Source organism: Solanum verrucosum, unplaced genomic scaffold, assembly GCF_900185275.1.
Source record: "Solanum verrucosum unplaced genomic scaffold, falcon-dt-bn FXZP01000003.1, whole genome shotgun sequence".
Lineage (NCBI taxonomy): Eukaryota > Viridiplantae > Streptophyta > Magnoliopsida > Solanales > Solanaceae > Solanum > Solanum verrucosum.
In genome coordinates, this window is record NW_026020120.1 from 1609547 (window position 1) to 1633539 (window position 23993).

The 23993-nt window shown below is 36.8% G+C and overlaps 1 protein-coding gene and 1 pseudogene across 8 annotated transcripts in view; both read left to right on the forward strand.

Annotated features, from left to right (window-relative positions):
* LOC125825752 (elongation factor 1-gamma 2-like) overlaps positions 1-23993 on the forward strand; it is a 1064241-nt gene that overhangs the window by 1011767 nt on the left and 28481 nt on the right. The gene's annotated exons all lie outside the window — the stretch shown is intronic.
* On the forward strand, positions 16305-18433 carry LOC125825749 (heat shock protein 83-like; annotated as a pseudogene).

Genomic DNA, 23993 nt, shown 5'->3' on the forward strand with positions numbered 1-23993 from the left:
GAACCCCCTACTTGTAACACGGCGTACATGACCCCGAAGGGGTCATATACAAGCCCTTAACTTTCATCATCGCATAAAGACATAGAAAAATATGAAAAAATTAAAAACTTTTACAATAGAAGTCAACTTCTTTCATATAAGAAAATAGGAACTAGACTTATCTTAATCACCATCTAGTTATAAGAGTACAAATAGGGTCAATCCCTTTACATCAACAAGTCTTCAAAAATAGGAAATACAACATAGTCTAGAACATATGAAGTAAACTAGTGACTAGAATCAATAGCAACTTGTCCTCGAACTTAAGGACTCACCAAGCCCAGGGGATAGTCGACCCAAACCTCACCTTCAAGGAAGTAATAAGTATCAATGACCAGAACCTACACTCATAGTAAAGTAGAAAATATGGGTTAGCACAATTAATTGTACTAAGTATGGATTCCATGCACAAAATCCTTCAAGCATGCCTAAAAGGGGCTTTTAATCGAAAACATGTCTTTATCAAGTTTAGAAACCATTATGCACATTTATGAAGAAACATAAACTAAACCAACACATAAGCAACCCCCAACCACACTTGTGGAATGCAAAGGTAAAGTCCCCTAACCTTGCCAAATGCTAAGTATCACAGTTAGGTCACCAACAACATACATATCTTACCATAGTCATAATCAACATACAAAAGAGTGAAGACATTCATATTACATAACATTCATATATACCCTTTTCATACATAGTTCATAACTCATCATAACATCATACCATAAGAGAACCTAACCACAACCCCTCTTAAAGTCTACTTGTGCAATGTATAAGTGAAGTTTCATACCCCATACTCACACTAAGTAGTACCCCTTAAGAAATCCTGATTAGAGACCATTTCCTTACCATAGTTCATATTCATATTATTTAGGGAAGACTTGCAATAACCGACATAGACCATGTGAGCTACATGGAATTCGGTGTTCTACCCCCACATCGAAAAGAGGTGTTCTACTTGCCTAAGGTAGAACTAACATAATAGCTTCTAAGTGGATCCACTAGCTAAGACCTATGTGGGCACATAGTTATGGGACAAGGAGATTGCTACTAGAAATCCAAACATGCTAAACGTAGAAGGTTTCCATCTCATGAGATATCATACATTGGGAGGCCGGACTTGCTAAACGTACAAGCCCCCATCTCACTTTCACGTCCTCTCGGTGCTATGCATTATTCCTTTTTAGAGTCATAATTAGCCTTTACTTAAGTTCATAACAACATTCATTAGGCACTCATGCCAACATATCATCATAATAGCTCATAGGTTCCTTACGTGAGAATGCTCCTTTCACTTTAGAAACACTAGCATGTGAGTAAACCTTTCACATTATCATCGTATTGTAATCATGAGGATGTCCTTTCAATCACACAACAAGCTTACCATAATCATACATACATGATCAAGGGTATAGGGTATACGGTAAGTGGATCTTGTCATCAACACCACAACAACACAATAGATATAGAATCATTACTATCTAAGTAATTCAAGTTCTCATACACAATTCCCATAGAGAGACATAACCTTCATACATTTTCCCTTCAAGGGCCTTGAAATCACAATAAACCCAACTATATACAATTACTACATAATATAGCAGAAATTTATGATTCAATAGCTTAATCAACATAAAAATATTCAATTGACACATTCACAATATCATCCAACCCACAATATCAATTCAAGATCTATCAACATGGGGAACACAATGGTTTATGGGGAATTCTCATTATAAAAATCAATTATCCATCAATATATATTCATAATTCATCATAAACAACAATAAACAATCACAATTAAGCAATGAAAATATTTTGGAAAGAAGACCCATGTTATAGAATGAAAACCCTAGAAATTGCGGGAAATTTGATTCCTTGAAAACATATTTGAAGGGGTTCCTTGAGTGATAGCTACCCAAGGATGAAAAGCAACCATACCTCAACTATGAAACTCCAAGAAATTTGGGGAAGAACCTTGAAACCCTAGCTCTAATGTCTTCTTTTTCTTCTTGAGTCTAGAGAGAGTGGGAGGTTTTTTAGTTCAGTTGGGCGTTTGTGAAAAATGACTAAGACTTGTGAAATTAGACTTAAAACCAATATATATTTTACCCCTAAAGTACCCAAAACACCCCCACTTAAATTGGACTAAAAAGGAAATGACCTAAAAGTCCCTCATTTAAGTGAACCCGTCCAGGTTCACTATTTATTCTTTTTTTTTTAATTTGGAGTTCATTAACTCTTTTGTTAAAAAGGGTCTTAAGAGAATTCTGTGGGACAAAATTCTAAATGGCATATATGATTGGTTATATAATCGTGCTTACATAGATGCTTTTTACACAAGATTCTTTGTTGATGGGATAAGAGGTTTAGCTGAATTTACTCATTTTTTTGATCGACGAGTAATTGATGGGATGACTAACGGGGTTGGGGTTACTAGTTTCATTGTAGGAGAAGGTATCAAACATATAGGGGGCGGACGCATCTCTTGCCACACTTCACGAGCCGTCTGGGGGGACCACGACTCGTGGTCCCTTTGGCAGTAGCTCCCATAAGTGTGACAACACCCCACGAGGCAAAGGCATGGCCACAAGACCTCCCACGATCCGTGGTTATGACCACGAGTCGTGGTGGAGGTCGTGGTCTTGAGGCCATGGCAAGGCCCTTCATGCCTTGCCTCCACATGCCAATGCATGTTCACGAACATTTTCACGACCCACCCTCCCCCTCGTCAAGTGCACCACAGCCCGTTATGGTGTCTGTGGTGCCTTGGGCAATAGCTCCTCTAAAATGTCCCAACTCCTTAAAAACCAAGGGAGTCTCACGCACACCTTCACAAGTCGTGAAGTGGACCACAACTTGTGGTCCCTCTCGTGGAGGTTGGGGTTAGTGTCTAGGACACTTGGAGGCTCCCCTCCCTTGGCCAAGGCAACTCCACGAAGCCTCCCACTAGCCGTGGTCATGACCACGAGCCGTGGTGGTGGCTGTGGAGTTTGAGGCAGTAGCTCCAAGTTTGGGGCAGCCTTGGCTTGCCCCTTTTTGCTTGGAACTTCTCCTTTAGGCCTTGACTCCTAAACCACCATATCATACTTAGATGGTCTACTAACTTAGGGGAAATTATTTTATAGCTTTTGACCTTACATTTAGGCTCTAGTTCAACCTACGAATTTTCCGGGTTGTTACAATACCCCTCTCTCCTTTAGGAACTTTCATCCTTGAATGACACTCCAAACACTTCTAGGGGAACAAAGACTCAAGACTAGCAGCCCATCATTCATGACATATAATTCAAATGCACAAATCATAGGAGGAAGCATCAACTCCACGTCATAAGCTTAATGCAACACAAAAAAAGTGGGAACTACATCCACAATCTCATTATGCACCAAAATTACCATTTCCTACAAACATGGGAGGAACTACCTTCTCCAACACAAGCAAGCTCAAAACAACAATATTAAGCCACATGCTATCTCATCACAACATAACTAAACATGTTCATCAACTCATTTCTTGAAATCGAATATGCCAACATCATAACCAAATGCAATTCAACATGAGAAACATATAATCCATGAAAGCTAAATTGATACAAAACATGAATTTCATCAAGAACATGTCAAATACAAGGAAATCATGCAACCTCATAAACTACACATGACTCCCAAAAATACTAAAAAAATGTCATGAGGAAATTTCTTACCTCAAGTTTGGATAGGAGTAGAAGCAAAAAGATGAAGGTAACGGGACATCATATCGGCCTCGGCCTCCCAAGTATCACCCTCAACTAGGTGGTTCCTCCATAAAACTTTAACGGAAGCTACCTCCTTATTCCTCAACCTCTTTACTTGACGGTCCAAAATCTCTACCGGGACCTCTTCATAAGAAAGGCTTTCATCGACTCCTAAATCCTCTAAAGGAAGGATGGATACCGGATCACCGATGCTCTTCTTAAGCATGGAGACATGAAACACTTAGTGAACTGGGGCCAATTAATTTGGTAACTCTAACTTATAAGCCACCTTAATGACACGTTTTAAGATTTGGTATAGGCCCACATATCGGGGACTTAACTTCCCCTTTTTGCCAAACCTCATAACACCTTTCATAGGTGAAATCTTCAAATAGACCCAATCATCAATTTCGAATTCCAATTCCCTCCTTCTATTATCGGCATAAGATTTTTGCCGACTATGAGCCTTTTCCAACCTTTCCCTAATAAGCCAAATTTTTCAATGGCATCATAAACTAGTTCGGGGCCTATTAGAGTAAACTCACCTACTTCAAACCAACTCACCGGTGATCTACACCTTCTACCATATAGTGCTTCAAACGGAGCCATGGCAATGCTTGAGTGGTAGTTATTGTTGTAGGCAAATTTTATCAAAGGAAGATGGTCATCCCAACTACCCTTGAAATCAATCACACACTCTCTCAACATGTCCTCCAGGGTTTGAATGGTCCTTTCCACTTGACCATCCGTTTGAGGGTGGAATGCGGTACTAAGCTTAACATTGGTACCAAACCCCTTTTGGACAGCTTTCCAAAAGTGTGAAGTAAATTGAGAACCACTATCCTATATGATGGATAAGGGAACCTCATGCAACTTCACTATCTCATTTTTGTACAACTTGGCATAGTCTTCTGCTGAGAATGAAGTCTTAACCGGAATGAAGTAAGTTGATTTAGTCATCCTATCAATACTGACCCAAATAGAATCATGTTGTCTTCTAGTACGGGGCAAACCCACTACAAAGTCCATGTTCACATCTTCCCATTTCCAAGTAGGAATATCTATATATTGGGACAAACCTCCGGGTTTTTGGTGTTCGGCTTTGACTTGTTGACAATTCGGACATTTAGCTACAAAACCCGCTATATCCTTTTTCAAGCCATTCCACCAATAGACTTCCCGTCGATCACGGTACATCTTGGTGGCTCCCGGATGAATAGAATATTGTGAACCATGAGCCTCTTCTAAAATTTTCTCTCTTAAGCCATCAACATCCGTAACACATAATCTACATTGGTACCTAAGCACCCCATCCTCCCTTTGGGATAAAGCCTCAACAGACTTATTGAGAATCGATTCTTTCAACTACATCAACATAGGATCAAGATGTTGCTTAGACCTCACATCAACAACAAGGGATGATTCGGAACTATGATGAACCATAAATCCACCCTTGGTGGAATCAACTAGTTGGACACCTAATCAGGCCAACCTATGCACATCATGAACCAATTCCTTCTTCTCTTCTTCTACATGAGCCACACTACCTATGGACAATCTACTCAAGGCATCCGCAACTACATTAGCTTTGCAAGGGTGGTAAAGTACACTCTATGTCATAATCCTTTAAAAGCTCTAACCACCTTCTTTGTCGGAGATTCAAATCTTTTTGGGTAAACACATATTGGAGACTCTTGTGGTCGGTAAACACATCTACGTGTACCCCATAAAGATAGTGTCTCCATATCTTCAAAGCAAAAACCACTACCGCCAATTCGAGGTCATGGGTCACGTAATTCTTTTCATGAGTCTTAAGTTGCCTTGAAGCATAGGCGATTACCTTGCCATGTTGCATGAGAACACACCCCAACCCTATTCTCGAAGTATCACAATATACTACGAATTCGTCGATACCCTCAGGTAAAGTCAACACCGGAGCGGAGGTGAGCGTATCCTTCAACTCTTGGAAGCTCTTCTCACAAGCGTCCGACCACTCAAATTTGGACTTCTTTTGGGTCAAGACCGTTAATAGAGAAGCAATATATGAGAAGCCCTCAACAAATCTCCTATAATACCCAGCCAAACCCAAAAAGCTTCGAATATCGGTGGGGCTTAGGGGTCTAGGCCAACTCCTAACCGCATCCATTTTCTTTGGATCCACCTCTATATCCACGCTTGACACAATATGACCAAGGAAAGCAATCGGCCTTAGCCAAAACTCGCACTTGCTAAATTTAGCATAAAGTTGGTGGTCTTTGAGGACTTGCAATACTAATCTCAAATGCTTCATATGATCACCCTCACTTCTTGAATAGATCAAAATATCGTCAATAAAGACGATCACAAAAAAATTAAGATATTGCCTAAATACCTTATTCATAAGATCCATGAATACCGCCGGGGCATTTGTTAGACCAAAAGACATAACTAGGAATTCATAGTCACCATATCTTGTTCGGAAGGCCGTTTTAGGAATGTCAACCCCTCTCACCCTAAGTTGGTGATACCCCGACCTTAAGTCAATCTTCAAAAAGTAACTCGCCCCTTGGAGTTGGTCAAACAAATCTTCAATTCTAGGGAGTGGGTACTTATTCTTTATAGTGACTTTGTTCAATTGGCAGTAATCTATACACATCTGAAGTGAACCATCTTTCTTCTTCACAAACAATACCGAGGCACCCCATGGAGATATGTTTGGTTGAATAAAACCCTTATCTAACAAATCTTTGAGTTGTTCCTTCAATTCCTTCAATTCGGCTGGAGCCATCTGGTAAGGGGGAATTGATATGGGTTGTGTATCCAGCAAAAGATCAATGTCGAAGTCTATTTCCCGTTCCGGAGGGATTCCGGGCAAGTCATTAGGAAATACTTTTGGATATTCCCTTACTACGTGGACCGACTCTAAAGGAGCAGTCTCGGACTCAAGATCCTTAACTCTCACAATATGATAGATACACGCCTTAGAAATCAATTTTCTAGCTTTTAGATATGAGACAAAACGACCTCTAGGAATAGAGCTTCCCCCCTTCCATTCTAAAATGGGCTCATTTGGAAATTGAAACTTTACTACCCTTGTTCTACAATTAATGGAAGCAAAACAAGCACGCAACCAATCCATCCCCAATATGACATCAAAGTCCAACATATCTAGTTCTACCAAATTAACCAATGTGACTCTATTAGACAAGGAAATAGGACAATCCTTATAAACCTTTCTAGCAACAATAGAGTCACCAATGGGATTAGAAACCGAAAAAGGTTCCTCTAACTTTACGGGGATTACATCAAATTTCATAGCCATTAAAGGGGTAACAAAAGATAAAGTGGCACCGGGGTCTAACAATGCATAAACATTAATGGAAAATACTTGTAACATATCGGTGACAACGTCCGGAGACCACTCTTGATCACTTCTAAATTGGAGAGCATAGAAGCGATTCTTCTTGGGAGCATCGGAATTTGAGCCACTTGGAGGGACTTGCTTTCCCTCTCTCCCTTGAACCTTAAGCATAGGACAATCCCTCTTCATGTGGCCACTCTTACCACAACTAAAACACCCATTCATGCCAACAAGGCACTTGCCATCATGCCTCTTGCCACATTTTGCACAAGTAGGTCTATCAACATAAGAACCACCTCCACTACCACTTTGTGGCATTGGAGTGGGCACCCTCTCTTTGTTGACCTTAGGAGTGCTAGAAGTGCCTTGATTAGAAAACTTCTTCTTAAACCTTGGTTTGCCTTAAACCTCAAATCTACCCTTAGATGAATTACCATCATGAACTCTTGCCCTTTTTATTTCTCTACCCACTTGCTTGAGCTTTTGTTCCTCAATTTGTTCGTCATGAACCATAAGATGGGAGATGTTCATGGTTGGAATAAGCATTGCCAACCTACATTCATTCACCACAAGATCGGATATCCCCATAACAAATTTGTTCATTTTCGCCCTAGAGTCCACCACCAAGGTTGGGGCATATTTAGACAATTGTGTGAACTTGAGGCTATATTGCTTCACACTTATACCTCCTTGGCGGAGGTTGATGAATTCTTGCATCTTCCTCTCCCTTAGCTCTAGGGGGAAAACCTATCAAGGAAGGCCGCCTTGAACAATCCCCAATCAATTAGACCCGCTCTAATGGACCTCTCTTCCTTCCATTGCCCATGCCACACTTGAGCCACGTCCTTGAGTTGGTAGGAGGCTAGTTCCGCCTTCTCTCTTGGAGACACTCCTATTGCTTCAAGCTCCTTAAACACCTCCTCAATGAACCCTTGTGGGTCTTCATCCACTTTGGAGCCATAGAAGGTAGGGGGATTCATTCTTGTGAAATCCCTAATCCTTGAAGCGGTAGTACTTGCATTGGGGTTCACTTGGACCCTAGCATCTCTAGTGACTTGAGCCGTTAGAGCATGAGTTAAGGTTTGGAGAGTCGTTCTTATCTCCACATTAGTCATGGCCCCCTCACCAATAGGAGCTTGAGGATTTTGACGCCCTTGAGGACCTTGGGGAGGAACTCCCTCATCATTAGCAATCTCCTCTTCCATTCTTCTTGCGGCCGTTCTTCTTGTATTCATATTCCTATATGCACAAGAAAAAGGTCAGGAAAAAGGACTTCATAGAGTAAAAACTCTTAAGCACGACTAATGAATAATCAAAGAAGTGAAAAGTTCCTAAGCATCTTATAGCATCTCATTCATAAGTGTGGCGCGCTTCACACTTATGAACAAGACTCTACTAGATGTGGTTCATGAGACATCATCCTAGAATCTTTCTAAACCTTAAGCTTTGATACCAAGTTTGTCACGACCCGAGATAACCCCCTAGTCATAACACGGCGTACTTGACCCCGAAGGGTTCGTATACAAGCCCTTAGCTTTCATCATCGCATAAAGACATAGAAAAATACAAAAAAATTAAAAACTTTTACAATAAAAGTCAATTTCTTTCATATAATATAATAGGAACTAGACTTGTCTCAATCACCATCTAGTTATAAGAGTACAAATAGGGTCAATCCCTTTACATCAATAAGTCTCCAAAAATAGGAAATACAACATACTCTAGAACATAGGAAGTAAACTAGTGACTAGAATCAATAGCAACTTGTCCTCGAACTTGAGGACTCACCAAGCCTAAGGAATAGTCGACCCAAGCTTCACCTTTAAGGAAGTATTAAGTATCAACGACCAGAAACTACATTCATAGTAAAGTAGAAAATATGGGTTAGCACAATTAATTGTACTAAGTATGGATGCCATGCACAAAATCCTTAAAACATGCATAAAAGGGACATTTAGTCGAAAACATGCCTTTATCAAGTTTAGAAACCATTATGCACATTTATGAAGAAACATAACCCAAACCAACACATAAGCAACCCAAAGCCACACTTGTGCAATGCAAAGGTAAAGTCCCATAACCCTACCAAATGCTAAGTATCACATTTAGGTCACCAACAACATACATATCTTACCATAGTCATAGTCAACATACATAAGAGTGAAGACATTCATATTCCATAACATTCATATATACCCTTCTCATACATAGTTCATAACTCATCATAACATCATACCATAAGAGAACCTAACCACAGCCCCTCTTAGAGTCTACTTGTGCAATGTATAAGTGAAGTCTCATACCCCCACTCACACTAAGTAGTACCCCTTAAGAAGTCCTAGTTAGAGTCCATGTTCTTACCATAGTTCATATTCATATTATTTAGGGAAGACTTGTAATAATCGACATAGACCATGTGAGCTACATGGAATTCGGTGTTCTACCCCCACATCGAAAAGAGGTGTTCTACTTGCCTAAGGTAGGACTAACATAATAGCTTCTAAGTGGATCCACTAGCTAAGACCTATGTGGGCATATAGTTATGGGACAAGAAGATTGCTACTAGAAACCCAGACTTGCTAAACGTATAAGCCCCTATCTCACTTCTATGTCCTCTCAGTGCTTTGCATTATTCCCTTTTAGAGTCATAATTAGCCTTTACTTAAGTTCATAACAACATTCATTAGGCACTCATGCCAACATAACATCATAATAGCTCATATGTTCCTTAAGTGAGAATGCTCCTTTCACTTTAGAAACACTAGCATGTGAGTAAACCTTTCACATTATCATCGTATTGTGATCATGAGGATGTCCTTTCAATCACACAATAAGCTTACCATAATCATACATACATACATACATACATGATCAAGTGTATAGGGTATAGGGTAAGAGGATCTTGTCATCAACACCACAACAACACAATAGATATAGAATCATTACTATCTAAGTAATTCGAGTTCTCATACACAATTCCCATAAAGAGACATAACATTCATACCTTTGCCCTTCAAGGGCCTTGAATCACAATCAACCCAACTATATACAATTACTACCTAATATAGAAGCAATTTATGATTCAATAGCTTAATCAACATAAACATATTCAATTGACATATTCACAATATCATCCAACCCACAATATCAATTCAAGATCTATCAACATGGGGAACACATGGGTCTATGGGGAATTCTCATTATAAACATCAATTCTCCATCAATATATATTCATAATTCGTCATAAACAACCATAAACAATCATAATTAAGCAATGAAAACGTTTTGGAAAGAAGACCCATGTTATAGAATGAAAACCCTAGAAATTGGGGGAAATTTGATATCTTGAAAACATTTTGAAGGGGCTCCTTGGGTGATAGCTACCCAAGGATGAAAAGCAACCATACCTCAACTATGAAACTCCAAGAAATTTGGGGAAGAACCTTGAAACCCTAGCTCCAATGTCTTCTTCTTCTTCTTGAGTCTAGAGAGAGAATTTTATAGAGAAGTGGGAGGAAACCCAATTTACTTTCCGTCATTGCTTGCTTAAGAGATAATAACGACATTCGAATAAATGCGACAGTGAAATCTTTTCTGTAAAGAAATTCTTTGTGGGATCGACCTCAACTCAAGTTGAGTTTTGTAAATTGACATCGACCGTTTACACCTCTTAATTGAGGTGTGAGTTTGGACATATCAGTTGGCCACATGGTTTATGGGGGATCTGAGTTGTCTGAACTCTCCCCCATATCGATGCTCAATACTACTCCCAAACTATAACTAGCTCATATGTTTAAAAACATAACTCTTTATGTATTTTGATATTATTACTCAAAAACTTTCTCTTAAAAGAGATGGTACTCAAACTGCTCAAAACTCTTTTGGAAATCTTAGTTTCCTCCTCTTTTAAATGTGAAAACATTTATCTTGGGAATACTTAGTTTCCATATATTCATTTTGAAAAAAATAAACTCAACTCTACTCTTTCTCAAACTCAAGTGCTCAAGTCTTTAAAACAAGTTTTAAAACGATTTGTAAAAAGACTTCTTAAGATAGGGTTCATGCCGAATTATGGAAGTGAATGACTCAATTCAAGGTTTTCAATAACCATGCATAGAACTCAATACTTGGAAATCAACAACTCCCGAACTCAAGGAGTCAATGATACTACCATCTCAAGAATGCTAGACTCGGAGGGTTCATACGGAATTATGGGCATGAATTATTCAACTCAAGGACTCAATGATACTTCTCATCTCAAGATTGTTCGACTCATAGGGTTCATGCAGAATTATGGGCATGAACTACTCAACTCAAGGACCTTCATGGGTAACATGTAGTAGTCCCATGATAAGGAATATAATCCCAAAATGATTAGGAACTCAATACTCAAGACTTAGAACTTGAAGATACTACTCCTCTTAAAGAAAATCAAGTTATGGAGTTCACGCGGAATTATGGGCATGAAGGACTTGACTCAAGGATCTCAATGATAATGTAGACTCATGAATACATTCTCCTCCTTCTCATACTCACTTACTCGAGTCTTAAAACAATTTAAAAGTTATTGTAGAAGACTCCTCAAAAATATTCAAAGGGACTTTCTCAAACTTTACTCAAATCGATAGTTGATCTCGAAGGATTCACAATTTAATTCAAGGACTTTCTTGAACTCTACTCTATGTCAAGTGATAGTGTGTCACTAGGAGACTTCAACTGTTGTTTTATTCACTTGGTTATGGATGTACATTAGATATTTCTCTTCAAGAATTTGAGAAACTTTGCACTTGGTATCCTTTATTTTCCCCCATCTATGTGGATAGTTTGATTTTAGTGTATTGAAGTATAAGTTATGTTCACAAATCTTGACTGGTTTTGTTCTCAGTCAGTCTTCATCTGCATATGCTTCTTCTACATCTCGATGTTGAAAGACAAAAGTTGGGCGTAATTTTTGTGTACTAATTTGTTGTATATCTCGCTTAATTTGCACATTTGGATGTAAGAAGAGTTGTCTTATTTCATTAAATGAATGATTTTCTTTTAACACATTTTCTCTCTAGTTCCTCAAGGCCTAATTAACCTGAACTACAAAATCTACGTTTTAGACTAGAGATATACGAGAATGAGAGAGAGATGGTGATTGAGAAAATACAAGTGGATAGGAGAGCTTGGCTAGGGTTGATTTTACCTTCTTCATTGTTTTCCCTTCAGGTTCTTGACTTTTTTCCCTTTGGGTTCTTGTATCTCTGATTGCAATACACGATCAATAAACCTCCTATACTCAAGAGCATCATCTGAAACATATATGATGTTTAGTGAGATTTAGTCATTTTTTAGGTCTCGACTAGTAGAATTCATTTGATTTAGTCATTTTTGTTAGCTCTCTGTTTGTTTATAATGAATGAAAGACTAGTAGAATTCATTTGATTTACTCCTTTTTGTAGCTCTCTGTTTGTTTATAATGAATGAAAGACTAGTAGAATTCATTTTCTCACATGTGTACCTACTGATTGTTCGTTCCTGAATTTTTTTTCGCACTTTGTTTCCCCTATGATCTGGGACTCTATCTGTTTGTACTTTAATTAGTGAAAATGTAACCATGTTGCAGATACTGCTTGTCATGCCTACCTGCCAGACGCGGAACAACTTTATTGAGTAAATTCTAGGATACTGTTATTAAGTGGTTTTCATTTATCCAACAACTAGTGCAATGTAGGCAGAATTATGGTTTTCGTAACATCTTTGCCTGAGAGATTAAAGGTCGTATTAACTCTTATTGTTTTTCATTTTCCTTAAGTTTCTCCTCTCTTATGGTCTTCTTGCCTCTTCAACAACTGCTGAACTGTGTCACTAAGACGGACATTCGTTCTGACCAGACATTTCAGTACTTTGACATGCTTATTTTGGATATTATGCACTGTCAAAGTTTGCTTGAACCTTACTCCATTTAATTATATATTTCCTCATGAGCCATATAAATTTCTTGTTGGGTGTATCACTATCCATTATCATAGTCAGGTCTATCATCATCATGAGATTTACACTCTGCTTATTCCTTCATGATATTCTTACACTTTTTTTCCAACAATGTTTTCATGAGCTCACTTTGATCTGCCTTTTCTGCAGTCATCCTCTTGTTTGTTGGCGTTGAACAATCTTGCCTACTTAGTGCTAGCATGAGTTATCAGTATCTGTGCCCTCTCCTTTCTATTTGCTGCAGCTTCACTCTATTCTTAAAAATATTTCCAGTTCCAGTTTTAGCATTCATTTTGTCATAGTTTACTCATCCATGCGCACATGTGTATCAACGGATTATTCCTGACTTTTTCATTCTTCTTTTTCCCCTGTGATCATGTGTCAAACGTGCCTGGGACTGTATCCCCTATAATGAAGGATATGTGTCGGTCTTTGTTCACTTTAATTAGTGAAAATGTATTGTGAAGACTATTCTGTGATGATGTCGGATTTTAGTTGAGAATAATTAGTAAAATGACAAGAACACATTTTTTTTGCATCAAATACACTTTTGCACCCGTGTGGCATCATTTTATGTTATGGTAAGGATAAGTTAAAAGGAAAAAGGAAAGGAAGACGTGTCCTGAAGCATGGTATGGGTTGATGGAACTTTGTAATGTTTCATTTTATTGTTATATTTGTATTTCTGTTAAGGGGGATATTTTCAGCTTTAAGAGGTTTGTGCATAACTTGTTTTTTTCCATGTTCCTCGCATTGGAGATTTGCTTAATGTGTCTCTATTTTCTTCATTTTCCTGTACCATCATGTCTATTAATCATATGACACCTTAGTACTTACTAAAAGAAACCATGACACCCTAGTATACTCACCGGATTCTTGAAGAAATGCGTCCAAATATGGGAGAATAGTAAGTTGTCGGTAACAATCTGGTATTTAAGTGGAGAGGAGTAGAGGAGCAGGCCCATTATCACTGAGTTTAGAAAACTGCGGTTGGTCCCAATGCTTGTCCCGAGATGGATTTCTCAGTCATAAGAAAAAAGTTGTCTATGGAACTTTCTGACTCTTTTCTTGAAACTTTTGCTATTTGTCAGGAGTTACGACTGCAGAATGGATTTATCATTAATATCATCATCTGCTACTACTCATCATTTTTCATGATTTTCCATGGTTGCAGAAGACTTACTCATTTGCAGTAAGGGATATCCTGATCAGTGTTGGCCCTCTAAAAAACTTTTTGTATGGTATGAGAATTAATGAACTAGAATTGCTAAGCTTAGTAATGAAGTGGTTAGTTTTCTTGTTGATAGCACGCCTAGCTTGACAGCATGACTGGTTAGTTTACAATTGCTCTGTTAAATAGTAAAATATCCTACCAGCTTGTCGTCTCTGTACCATTTTGTATGGCTAGTTTGACTTCATTATGCGAGTGAGCTATCTGTCTTACACATTAATGATCAGGAAACCAACATAAAGTTTAGTATTTGGTGGTATCCATGAATTACATTACATTTTCGTCGGGAACATACTATCTTGCTGTAGGTTTGAATGTTATGAAAAGCTGGATTCTGTAAGTGTGGGCCTTCTCCATTTGTATGTAACACAAAATTTTGATGGAATCTTGTTTATAGGCTTTACTTTATTCTTTATTTTTTGAAGAAATAATTTCATTGATATGACCTAACATGTACAAGTATATTTTTAACCTCCTCAAGAGATCTCTTGTCACTCTCATCCAAAAGGATCCAAATACATGCCAAAGGAACGTTCTCCCATGCTTCTGCTTCTCCAGTTGATGACCTTGCTGGTTAGGACATCCTTTACTGTCCCTGACTTGATGATGGATCAACAGGTGATTCATGTTATCTCCCATTGTTTTTACACATTTAGCTCCACCTGGTGTGCAAACTTTACCTTTTCTTGAGATGCCTATCATGTGGATATATCCTAGCTGCCAGGAGCTTTATTTATCCAAATTATGATGTATAGTAGCAATTCTGCTTCTTAAGGATTCATCATAGTAGGCAATGGGAAGAACTTGGTATAATGGTACACTACATTTATGTTTCATGATGTCAAACTACTCTATTATAGCTAGTTTAGGCAGTTTGGAACATCACCTGAGCTTTTTGTGTATGTCTCTTAACAACTTTCAAAGGAGGATGAAGAAGAAGATGAGTACTTGCCTTCAATTAAATCCAAAAGAAAAAAGTAGTGTTGTTGTCACAATTCAAACCAAACTCTTGTTTGTGCTATAAATAACTAACATTTTTATTGTATCAGTTCAACAAATTGCAATGTGCATTCTCATATTCCTTGCCTGTCTAATTTCTGGTTAAAAGAACAGCTTTACTAGTTAAATCTTTTTCATTCTTAAAAAGAGGATTTGACATCAGTAGCAGTTCATGCCTTTAGAATGAGGACAAATGTCTCAAAGCTCCAAGAGAAGAAGAGAATAAACTATTGAATTCTAGTGAAGTTGCATCTCTGCACACGTTATCTCAATTTGAATAGTTCTTGGTTCCTTCGTTATTATTTAAAACATATGCTACTCTATGTCAAGTGATAGTGTATCACTAGGAGACTACAACTGTTGTTTTATTCACTTGGTTATGGATGTACATTAGATATTTCTCTTCAAGAATTTGAGAAACTTTGCACTTGGAATCCTTTATTTTCCCCATCTATGTGGATAGTTTGATTTTAGTGTGTTGAAGTATAGGTTATGTTCACAAATCCTGACCGGTTTTGTTCTCAGTCAATCTTCATCTGCATATGCTTGTGCTACATCTCGACGTTGAAAGATAAAAGTTGGGCATAATTTTTGTGTACTAATTTGTTGTATATCTGGCTTAATTTGCACATTTGGGTGTAAGAAGAGTGGTCTTATTTCATTATATGAATGATTTTCTTTTAACACATTTTCTCTCTAGTTCCTCAAGGCCTAAGTCTATATTTGAGAATGAGAGAGGGAGAGATGGTGATTGAGAAAAACAAGTGGATAGGAGAGCTTGGCTAGGGTTGTATTGCCACAGCTTCACAAGCTCCTAAATCGAGGTCTAGGGTCAGGCTAGAGGTCGGGCCTCAAATCCCGAGTCAGGGTCGGGGTCGTGTCTTGTGTTCTGTATAGGATGTCAAGTCTTACATCAAAAATCGCAACTCACAAGTCTTCTTTCTGAATTTACGATCAATATCTTATTCATTTTCACTCGATCTGCCTTTTTTTGGTTTTGTTGAGCTTTGAGCATCAATGGCGGATGTGCAGATGGCTGAGGCAGAGACATTTGCTTTCCAGGCTGAGATTAACCAGTTGTTGAGTTTGATCATCAATACATTCTACAGTAACAAGGAGACTTTCCTTCGTGAACTCATTTAGAAATTCTTCTGATGCATTAGATAAGATCTGGTTTGAGAGCTTGACGGACAAGAGTAAAGTCAATGCTCAGCCTGAACTCTTCATTCGCCTTGTTCCTGGCAAGGTGAATAAAACTCTCTCCATCATTGATAGTGGTGTCGGCATGACTAAAGCAGATCTGGTTAACAATCTGGGTACAATAAATTGCGATGTCCGGCACAAAGGAGTTTATGGAAGCTCTACAGGCTGGGGCTGATGTGAGCATGATTGGCCAATTTGGTGTGGGTTTCTGATCTGCGTATCTCGTAGCAGAGAAGGTTATTGTAACCACCAAGCACAACGATGATGAGCAGCATATCTGGGAATCACAGGCTGGTGGTTCATTCACTGTTACAAGGGATGTTGATGAGGAGCAATTGGGCAGAGGAACCAAAATCACTCTCTTCCTCAAGGAGGACCAGTTGGAGTACTTGGAGGAAAGGAGAATCAAAGCCCTTGTGAAGAAGCATTCTGAATTCATTAGCAACCCAATTTACCTCTGGACTGAGAAGACAACTGAGAAGGAAATCAGCGATGATGAATCCAAGAAAGAACAAGAGGGTGATATTGAGGAAGTGGATGAGGATAAAGAGAAGGAGAAAGGTAAGAAGAAGAAAATCAAGGACGTTTCTCATGAGTGGCAGCTCATTAACAAGCAGAAACCTATCTGGTTGCGCAAACCAGAAGAAATCACAAAGGAGGAATATGCCGCTTTCTACAAGAGCCTGACCAATGATTGGGATGAACACCTTGCAGTCAAACACTTCTCTGTTGAGGGGCAACTTGAATTCAAGGTGATCCTCTTCGTACCTAAGAGGGCTCCATTTGATCTATTTGGCACCCGCAAGAAGATGAACAACATCAAACTTTATGTCGGGAGGGTGTTCATCATGGACAACTGTGAGGAACTTATCCCGGAGTACCTTGGATTCATGAAGGGTGTTGTTGACTCTGATGATTTGCCCCTCAATATCTCCCGTGAGATGCTGCAGCGGAACAAGATTCTCAAGGTCATTAGGAAGAACCTCGTGAAGAAATGCATTGTGATGTTCAATGAGATTGCAGAGAACAAGGAGGGACTACAACAAATTCTCCGAGGCTTTCTCAAAGAACTTGAAGTTGGGCATTCATGAAGATTGCCAGAACAGAGCTAAGTTGGCTGACCTTCTTCGATACCAGTCAACCAAGAGTGGTGATGAGCTGACAAGTTTGAAAGATTATGTAACCAGGATGAAGGAGGGTCAGAAAGACATCTACTACATCACTGGAGAGAGCAAAAAGGCAGTCGAAAACTCACCATTCTTGGAACGCCTAAAGAAGAAAGGATATGAAGTACTCTTCATGGTTGATGCCATTGATGAATATGCAATTGGGCAACTGAATCAATATGATGGTAAGAAACTAGTTTCTGTTACAAAGGAGGGCCTAAAACCTGATGACGAGAGTGAAGAAGAAAAAGGAAGAGAAAACAGTCCTTTGAGAGCCTTTGCAAGGTCATCCTTGGAGACAGAGTTGAGAAGGTTATAGTCTCTGATAGGATTGTTGATTCTCCATGTTGCTTAGTGACAGGTGAGTATGGTTGGACAGCAAACATGGAAAGAATCATGAAAGCTCAAGCTTTGAAGGACAACAGTATGAGCTCTTACATGTCTAGCAAGAAGACAATGGAAATCAACCTTGATAATGGCATTATGGAGGAGTTGAGGAAGAGAGCTGAAGTTGACAAGAATGACAAGTCAGTGAAAGATCTTGTGTTGCTGCTGTTTGAGACAGCTCTGCTGACATCTGGTTTTAGTCTTGATGACCCGAATACTTTTGCTGCAAGAATTCACAGAATGCTGAAGTTGTGTTTGAGCATTGACGAAGAAGAGGAAGCTGGTGAGGATGTTGATGATATGCCTCCTCTAGAGGATGTTGGTGAGGAAAGCAAGATGGAAGAAGTGGACTAAGCACTTTGCGTCATCTGAGTGCCATTCATATCGAGATTCTAGATACCCCAAGTAGCTGTTTTTCTTGCGAAAATTTTATAAATGACATATATAAGACTAATAATTTCAAGTTATGACAGTATAATAAAACTTTCAAGTTGTAACAATAAAAAATTTCAAGTTATAACAGTTTATTAAAAAAAAAAGTTTTAAAATAAATTTTAAAAAATAATAAAAAGTAAAAAATGGAATTAGTTGTAGTAATTAATTTGAATACATTAATGATATTTCATAATTGCCATAAATTTAGGAGATTCAAAACAAAAAGGAATATTTGTTTTCCTTTCTTTACTCTAATCAGTTAAAAGTATTTCAAAAATCAGATTTCTTTTTTTTGTTCAAATTTTTCTCTCTCCTCAATTTTTATTTTTATTTTTGTATTTCAAAAACCAGATTTTCTTCTTTTGTTTTACATTGTCAGATTCGTTTCTTCAAATATTTATACAGGTTGGATACCAACTTCATACATTTTTTATTTTTTTAGTTTTTGTCTTTGATTATGAAGTAAAAAAAATAATCATATATGAATTGAATACCAATTTTATACAAATTGAATAACCAATTCTATGGCACTCGTATTTCATATAATCTAAATTGTTGTTCATTTGGTTTCCAATTAATATCCAAAACTAAAACTATTTAATGTTGACAATCTGTAATTCATATGTTGAGTTGAACAATGAATATGAATTATTTGGTACTATGTTTATGAGGTATTTTTCAAACTAAAGTCCAATAAAAATGTTGATATCCAAATTGTGTACTGTTAGTATCCAACTTGAGAAAACAATGCATATTATATATAGTTGGAAGAAAACAGTTAATATTATAGATCATCCAAAACTTAAAACAGTAGGAAAAAACAAATATATATCATCCAAAACTTAAAACTTCTAATACTTAAGAGTCTAAGCTCCAATTAAACTATCTCAAATTAGATTTTTGTGGTCTTGGTGTAGGATAATTGCTGGTATTCGGGGCATGTTCTTTTGCTATGCGGGGTCCACCAGTTTTGCTAGCAACAGTTCCAGTTACTTCACTCTCACTAATCGCACCATCATCGTTCTTTATTTTTCCGTACTGCCATATGATTGTGGCGTACCTTTGACGATGATATTTTGCATCGATATCGATGAAACCCATATTAAAAACTCCATTACTGATGTATTCAGCAAATAAACATGTGTACATATCATAATCACTGAAACAAAAATAAAAGAAAAATAATTTTAAGAAGTAAAGTGAATTAATTTTTATGATGAAATCACTAAAGATAGAAATACATACTTTGAACTTGATTCTTGTTGAGACACATTTGTCAGATGCATGACTTCAAGTATTAAGACAGTTTCATACCAATATTATTACTGTTTCATACTACATTCATAAACAGATATTAGTTAGATGACAAACTTCATACAAATATTAAGACAGTTTCATACCAATATTATTCATGTTTCATACCACAAGCATATACAAATATGAGAGATTTTGAATAATAACTTCCCTGCTAAAAGGTGTATCAACTTCATACCAAAATTAAATCAGTTTCATACCAATGTTAAAACATACTGCATCACATTCCTAAACCAATATTAAGACATTTTCATACCAATATTATTTATGTTTCATTCCATATTCATAGACATAATGAGAGATTTTGAATGATAACTTTCCTTCTAAAAGGTATACCAAGTTCATACCAAAATTAAATAAATTTCATGCAAATGTTAAACATACTGCATACCACATTAATAAACCAAATATTAAGTCAGATTCATACCAATCTTAAACATGCTTCATACCTTTTTTGATAAAAATAATAACCAAATTAATATCAATTCCATAATAATAACTATACATATGTATGCTTATGTCACAACAATTTCATGTCAAACATTAAACAAAATTAATGCCACAAATAATATGCATAAATAAATTGTTATAACAAAAATTCTACTAATTGGAAAATAAATAAAATAAAATATTTATCCTAACCACTTTTTTGCCCTTTTTGATATTGGGATTTTCGAAGCCTCTTTCATAAATAAACTGAGTTTTCTTCTTCTTCCCTGTAATCTGCTTCTTATTTTGAGAAGTACCAACCTTTTTCGCTGGAGTTGCATTCTTGTTATGCGGTGGCGTTTGAGTCAATATGTTAAACGTCGAAGGCTTTATTCCAACCGTATAACTCGCTTCTACTAATCTGGGACTCTTTCTAGAAGTATGCTCTGGTTTCTTCGACATGTTTTAATGAAAATCATGAAAACTTGATTTTTAGTATTGTGAAATCGCCATTTCTTTCTGATTGTTGACTGAATATTTTCTGATTTAAGAGGTGATATTGAGATGTAGAAACGGTTTGAATGGAAGATGATTGATGAGGTGAAAGAGGAATGGGAATTGTTACAACGGAAAATTTTACTTTTTGAACGTGGGGGTGGTGGGTTATTGACTAGAAGAGGTGTGGTGACATTAGGGGTGTGGGTTTGACGTGTAACAATAAAAAAGGAACAAGAATCAAGGTAAATTTTCTATAAATGTATAAGAGATAATTATGGTAGATTATTTATTTATATCATTTAATAATAAATATAAAATAATAAAATACTATTTATTTAATAAAGTAAAAATTTAATTGATTTTTAAATAAAATGTGATTTGTTAAAACTCGTAATTAAACTGTTATAAGCAAGAATATTTTAAAAGTAGCTTTAAAACCCGTAATATTGTCTCTTAAATATATATGTGGGGTGATTTTTCCTAATGTATTTGCGAAATTTTGGAACTGCCCAAAACCTTCCTACTATTCGCGACTGGTCTTTTGCATTTGCAATGAGTCATTGACTGGTTGACCTTCGCGTTTTTGCAAAGAGTATTTTGCTGGTCTTTTCTCTTGGATAAACTACATTATTAGACATACATCACTACTATATGTACTAACACTATCTTTACTTTCAATCAGTTATATATTAGCATTTTTAATATTTTATTTCATATATTATTGAAGATACGATTAGATATCCATATCCTTAAAACTAGGGTTGATTAACTATCTCCTTAATTTACTCTTTCACTCCGAGTCAACCACTCACTCTTAATTCTCACCTCCCATATTTATTACTCAATTATATCTCCTCCTTTTTTATTCAAGAATTTCACCATACAATTTCATTCCAACAATGACTAATCTATTCTCTTCTTCTCAAGATATCATAACCATCAGTGGCGGACCCAAGATTTTTGCTAAGTGGGTTCAAAGTATAAATAAAAAGTTCATGTGGTAATGCAAGTGCACAGTGAGCGTAGTAGCCTCTCGGGATGCTCTTTGTACAAGAACCATAGATAATTCATTGGTTCATAAAAGTAAAGACTAAACTAATCAAAAATATCGAGGACAAAGATACATTGATGAGAATTTTAGTAGATTGATTGTATTACATGAGTTAATTTCCAAAACACGTGAAAATTAAATGATGAAAAAGGGAGCGAGACGGGGAAGAAAGATATTTACCTTATCATGCTAAATTTAACTTACTTTATCATACCGTATTAAGCATTTATTTTTACTTTTATCATGCTCCATCGAGCATTCTTAAAATTTCTTGTGCATTTTATACTTTTATTTTGTAATGTTTTACTTTATTTTTCACTTTTTAAAATTTTTAACTTAGTTTCCATTCAATCACATATTATTATGAAAATCGTCAAGATTCTCTAGAAGTGTGTAGAATAGAGTAACTAATATTATAATGCATATTCAGAAGATAATAAATAGCATCGTCAATTTTTTTAGTTCATATAGTTCAATTTACTACGTTAGTTATAATTTGTAAAAAAGACAAATAACGAAAAAATCAAATAAGTTTAGTTTCCATCTCTCTAAAATAGAATTAAAAATATAAAAGAAATTTCATGAATTCTATAAATTAATATTTTTGAAAGGATGTTAACGATATTTAAGTTTCTTCACTCAATTACATCTAATTTATCTCTTTAAAAATAAATAAATTATATTTCTATCTCAATTTCAAGTTAAATATAATTCATCATTTTTTAAAAGAGTTATTCAAGTCAGTATATGAAAAAAGAGTTACGTTGAAACAAAATGAATAATAGATATAAAAGAATAAAAAATAAAATGGGAAGTACAAGTGGAAATTTTACAGTACAGTCAGCTTTTGAGATAATGAGGCGGAAGAAGGTAAAGGAAGAATGGAGAATGAATATGTGTAGGAAAGATATTCCTTTTAAGATTAATTTTCTGGTGTGGAGAATATGGAAGGGCAAAATTGCCACAGAAGATAACCTTAAAAGAATGAAAGTGAATATTGCCTCTAGATGTTACTGTTGTGAAACTTTCGAAGAAGAAACAATATCACACCTTTTTCTAACATCCCCATAGCCCAAAAGCTATGGAGGAAGTTTGCTACATGTGCAGGTGTCCAGACGCAGGGAGGACTGAAGCAAATGATCCAAACTTGGTGGGGTGTCACTGCCCCTACTAAATTGAGGTTCATATGTAAAGCAATACCAGCAATCCTAATGTGAGAACTATGGAAAAGGAGAAACGCAAGGAGGCATGGAAGAAAGATTACTTTTTGTAAGCTGGAGCAACAATGTCTAAACACGATAATACAACTTAGAAGAATTAAATACCCCTGGATAACAGTACCTAAAGAGTGGGAGGCAATCATGGAGGTACAAAGGAGATACAGACCAAGATTACACTATCAGGCTGTGAGGTGGATAAAGCCACAACAAGATAAATTAAAGTGCAATACGGATGGAGCTAGCAGAGGTAACCCTAGTGTAAGTGCTTACAGTTTCTGTAGTCGAGACTACAAGGGAAACTTGATTTGCGCTGAGGCAGATGCTATAGGGCATAGAACAAACATGGAGGCGGAGACAATTTCGATTCTACATACACTTAGATATTGCAAGAGAAATGATCTTCATAATATCATTGTAGAAACAGATTCGTTAGGCATAACAAAGATGATTCGACAGGAATGGAGAATCCCACGGAGTCAGATACAAGAAATACAAGAAATACAAGAGTTGCTATCATATGTTCAGGCAAACATACAACATGTTTTCAGGGAGGCAAATCAACTAACAGATAGACTAACAAATGAGGAATGTGATCGAAATGGAAAGATTCAGGCTCAAGCATATCAACAGCTATCAGGGGCATGTAAGGGAATATTGAATACAGATAAAGCACAAATATCATCATTGAGAATTAGAACAAGGAAGATTTCAATACATGTGCAACAACATGAGTAGAGACAAGAAGATTAACAAAACAGAGAACAAATATGATATATATAGTCAGTTTAGCCAACAGAGGGCATACATAACAATGCAAAGGACTAACCACCTACCTAGATTTAGCTATGTCAGCTTTCAAATAGTTCCAACAGCTAAAGTCGATAGCTTCGAAGTCAAATGGAGAATTTTGAATCTGAAGTTTGTGAAGAGATCACGGCCGACGAAGAATGCAAGCATCTTGGAATCTACTTT